Raw genomic sequence first — 5,156 nt, 5'->3', positions numbered from 1 at the left:
CCCCCCCCCCCCCCTTGGTGCTGTGTGGGAGTTGGCACTAGTATGAGGGTCTTCTGGGCATTAGTCGAGACTCCCCCAGTGTTGCTGCTTGATTTGTTCAGCTAGTGGTGGGTGGCAGTGTCTTGCTGCACAGCTTGCTCCCTTTGCTCATGGTCTTTGGAGCAGAGGCTTCAGTGAGTGAGGGAGAGGGTGGCTCGATCCTCTCTTGCCCTAGCCTGTGCCTATGGACTGTGCTGGTCCTGGGGCTTCCTGCACCCTCTCTAGCACCTCAACACTACTGTCCCCATCCAGGCTTCTCTATCCTCTGGACAGCTGCAGCCAACTAGCAGTGCCTTGTATGTTCCATGTCAAGGTGAGCAGAGGCCCCTGCAGCCGGTGTTTGATGTCAGACAAGTAGTGTGGGAAGTCCCAAGAAGAATGGCAGCGTAGCTGTTCCTAGGGATGGCAGGAGCCAGCTCTGCCCAGGGAGCTCTAGGACCACGACCCCTTCTGGGAAAGGTTCCTACTGGTCCATGCCCCCTGCAAAGCGGAGGGTGAGACTACCGGAGTGATGTGGGGCCATGCTGCTGTCTCATTTCCTGTAGTTTGTCCCTCCATCTGGCTGTGGCTGGCTTAGCGGGACATGGGGTGCACCATCCTTTGACAGTGCAAAAAAAAGTGACTGGGGAAGGAGGAGTGGGCACTCATTATGGATGGACCATTTATTTCTGTTCTCAGACTTGGTCCAGGTACTCTCTGGTGTAAGAGTTAAGGGGCCACCAGCTGCCTGCTGTGACTTCAGTTCAGTGTTCTGCAACTTCTGGTTAGATCAGCCTTGAATGAATAGAAAAATGCAGTACTCGGGGTTCAGTGGCTGTAGGGAGGACTGGAGAGAAGAGAGTGGTTGACCTCAGTCATCGGTGTGCCAAAGGCAAGATGAGGCCAAGGCTTGCTGTGTCCTCACGCACTGTTTTGACCAAAGGCAAAAGTGATAATTAAGGTGTTACCTTGGGGTGAAAGCTAGCCTCAGTGAAAGCAGGTACAGGTGTGCCCAGGACAAGTGGCAAATGGCTTGGTGTGTACCTATGGCATAACAGCTTGCTGATTCACAGCTAATGGTTGTGAAGAAATGGAGTTAGTGGCCCCTTTATGTAATTACCAGGCAGGACATAACAATTTGGATGCAGGCACAGAAAGCTTCTTGAGCAAGCTTGTAGATGATGTGAAACTGGAAAGGACTGTGAACACGTTGGAGGATGTGAGTGCATTTCAGAAGGATCATGACAGACTGGAAAGCTGGCCTGGAACTAACAGGATGCAGTCCAATGTAGACAAGTGCAAGGTGTTGTGCTGCAAGAGGAATAATCAAAAATCCAACTATAAAGTGGGTGCACCTGGCTGGATGGCAGCTCTATGGAAAAGATCTTAGGTGTCTTGGTAGATCAGACTCAATACAAGTCTGCAGTGTGATGCAGCTGCACAGAAGGTGAATGTGATTCTGGGCTGCATTAACAGAAGCATGAGGGGCAAGACTGGGAGGTGATCATGGTCAGGGCTCATCTGGACACTGGGTGCAGTTCTGGGCTCCACATTTTGAAAACAATGTGAAGAAGTTAGAGAGGGTCCAGAGGCAGTAACAAAGATGCTCAAGGGTTGGAAGGCAAGTCATATAAGGAGATTGCTGCTTCTCATGTCCTTGTGCATGATTCTGGAAAAACCTCTCGTTTATGACCAGCCTTGGCTCTTTCTGTTGCTGCAGCGGGGACGCCCTTTGTACAGATCTCACCAAGGAGTTGGCAAACGAGCAGCTTCTTTGTAGTCTGCACTTCACCATACTCACATATTTGTGTTGTTAGAGTAGCCCCATTTGGTCATACTTGTTTTTTATCTTCCCGTTTGCATGTGCAGTGTTTTGGGCATCGCCATGTTTGCCTGTCTAGATCAGCGCTTTGGGGAAGGCTCTCCTGGGGTTCCAGGTCCATTTTAGAGCATCTGATGTACAGTCTTTCCTTCCATAACCTTAGTCACTCTGTCAGCCCCCAACAGCGCAGCCCTGGTCTTCTGTGTGTGACCATAGAGTGGATGCTTGGGGTCTTCCATCTGCTGTGATCTTTCTTTCTGACTTGCTGCCTTTCTGATATCAGGTGGTGCAATGCCGGCCAGTAAGTACAGGCTATCATTGGTGTTGGCTTTAGACATCCTTCCCGACAGCTGCCGTTTAGAACTGGGTCTAGTTTCTGGGCATGAACTGATCATTTCCATACTGGATGTGCATAGGAGAGGCTGGCGGAGCTGGGTATATTTAGCTTGCAGAAAAGGCGCTTAAGATGGGACATATACCAGCAGTCTTCAAATACTTGCAGGTCTGCCATAGGGAAGAGGGAAAGCACTTTTTCTCTTTTGCTGCAGAGAGGAGGACATGGACCAATGGCTTGAAGTTGCAGCGACGTAAATTTAGATTGGATAGCTAGAAAAAATTATTTGCTGTTAGCACGGTCAGGTAGTGGCACAGATGCCAGGGAAGGTGTGGACTCTCCATTACTGGAGATCTTCAGGAGGTGGTTAAACAACCACTGTTCAGGAATGATTTAGGCATAGCAGTGCTTGTTCTATTATGGGTATTTCCCATGCTTGTGGGCTTGCTGGTTGCCCTTACCCTGGCCCCTACCCTGGCTTTCTGCTATATGCATCAGGGTGTTTTTAAGACTCCCTCAGAGGCACTGGGTGCTGGCTGCAACCCAGGCTGGGCATGGGGCTGTGCCAGTGCTCCTGCTGGGACCAAAGCCGGAGGTTCCTGGCGAGAGGGCCTTGCCCCTCCGCTCAGTCAGACATCTTTGGGGCCAGGAAGGAATGTTACCCCATGGTCAGAATGGTATGGCCAGTGGGGGGGTGTGCCTTCCTCAGTTAGCACATGGCATGGCCCTCTGCCTTGGGTCTCCTGCATGTATATTGACAGCGTTTCACAGAAGCAGGACAGTGGCTGCCATGGTCCTCTGCTTTACCTGCAGCAGGTCATGGTTTTCGGTCTGTGTTGTGTCAGGGCTGACGGTGTCATGTAGTGTTGAGATGATGGATTGTCTGGAATGGTTTGGACAAGGGTGGTCCTGCCTAAGGCAGGGATTGGACTAGGTGTGATCTCTGCAGGTCCCTGCTAGCCCCTCTTCTCTGTGATTCTGGTTCCTCGGCTCCCTGCCCTGCTACTGGAACCCCAGCTTTGGGTTTCATCACAGGGCTCAGGTGTTGTGACACCTGATCCCTTTATGCAGCCACCAAGCCCTGAAGACACAGCCCACCCCCTCCCACCCCACAGCAGCTGACATGCTCAGGCCAATGTAGGAGCTGCCTCAGTGCCAGCGCACTGTTTGCATCTGTGACGCAAACTGAAACCTTCACTTTTCCTCAAGCCCTGCCAGCTGCATCATGCCCTTACCACTGCTGGGTCAGTGTGTGGCACTGAGAGAAAGGGCTGAAGGCCCAGCAGCAAGTGCCAGGTGTTTACTCCACTGAGACAGTCATACTGCATGTGGCTGGACCCTGTGATGAGCCCTCCCCCCTACAGCTGCTTGCAGACTGTGCTGTTGAATTGCTGAGCAGCTTGGGTAAGGCACAACTGCCATACGCTACCCATGTGGTGGGGGGCACACCAGAGATTGCAGAAGGATGAGGGGGGGTGCATGGCATGCGGGCCACACCAGAGCGAGAGCCAGGCACCCTTCCACTGCCCTGCACATGTGATGCAGGCAGCCCACCCCCTTCCCCAACCTTCCCAAAGTGCTCCAGTTGCTGGCTTCTCCCCGTACAGCTTCCCTAGTCCCACTCTCAGGCCCTGCTACACCTGCCTGCTGCCACAGGCTAGAGGTGTGAGAGGGGGGCCTGGAGCATGCCCCCCACCCCCCTGCTGCAGCAGCATGGAAGGTGCGCATGTCCATCCCTCCCCCTGCCCACCAGTTGGCAGGGCCTACACTTTTGCTTAAGGCCACTCACATCCAAACTGTTTCCTGAAAACCCACTTGCTTGGCCAGGCCAGGGGGGTGGGAACCCTAAACCAGTGCATTGAACGAATGGCACGATGGCTTCATGCCATGGCAGGGGGGAGGGCTAGTACTGGTCGTTTTGCAACCACTGCATGAAGCCTCCACGCATTGGGAAAGGGATTTGGTGTCAGAGCGGTGCTAGCTGGTTCTGTGGGTGACTGTAGCCTGCTCATGAGTCCGGCACCACCTGCTTCACCCACAGCCCAGGTCCTGGCTTATCTCTCGCCCCTCACAGCATCTTTTCTGCAACAGCCCAGTAGGTCTCAGAGGCTTTGGGACAGCATTGTTACTGTAAAAGGATGCAGTGATGGTGCCTCACTCTTTCTGCCACATACATTGCATTAATGCTGAAGCCCTAATACCACCACTCCCTGTGCCTGTGAGCAGGCTGGCATGGCAACTTGCCAGCAGCCCCAGGTTTGAGGAAACATCTTAATCTGTTTTAAGCCTCTTTAGTCAGGAGGCAACTGAATGGTGCAAGTTTCTGTGCATGTAAGAGCCGGGCCAGCCATGCTGTGCTGCAGGATGCACACATGGGGGTGACGGGGGGTATTCCTAGTGTGTGCAGCAGGCCCTGAGCAGCTACCTCTGCCAGTGCAGAAGAGCCTTCCCCTGTGCATGCCCCCACTGCTGTCCTTCCACAGCTTTCCCTGGGACAGACAGGGGGAGGGTGGTCTTGCAGGTAAGTACTGGTTGGAGTAAGGAAATGACGGGGTCAGGTTTTGGCTCTGCCCCAGGGTCAGTGCATGACCATGGACCTGTTACTGGCTCTGCTTTTTCCTAGTAAGACTAGGTTTTCATAGATTCATAGATTAAGGGTCAGAAAGGACCTAGTAGTTCTTCTAGCCCGACCCCCCGCCAGGGCGGGAGAACAACAAAAACCCCAAAAAGAGAAATGGGACTCAAACGAGTCCAGCCAGGTAGGCATCCAGCCTCTTCTTAAAGACCCCCAGGGTAGGGGCCAGCTCCACTTCCATTGGAAGTTGGTTCCAGCTCCTAGCCGCCCTAACTGTGAAGTAGTTTTTGCGGATGTCCAATCTATACCTCCTCTCCATCAACTTGTGCCCATTACTCCTTGTTATGCCAGCGGGCGCTAGGGGAAACAGCGTCTCCCCCAAACCCTTCTGGTCCCCCCTAGTGAGT

This window comes from Gavialis gangeticus, unplaced genomic scaffold (genome assembly GCF_001723915.1).
Source record: "Gavialis gangeticus isolate Ggan-Ray unplaced genomic scaffold, GavGan_comp1, whole genome shotgun sequence".
In the NCBI taxonomy this organism is placed as follows: Eukaryota; Metazoa; Chordata; order Crocodylia; family Gavialidae; genus Gavialis; species Gavialis gangeticus.
This window is presented reverse-complemented; position numbering follows the sequence as displayed.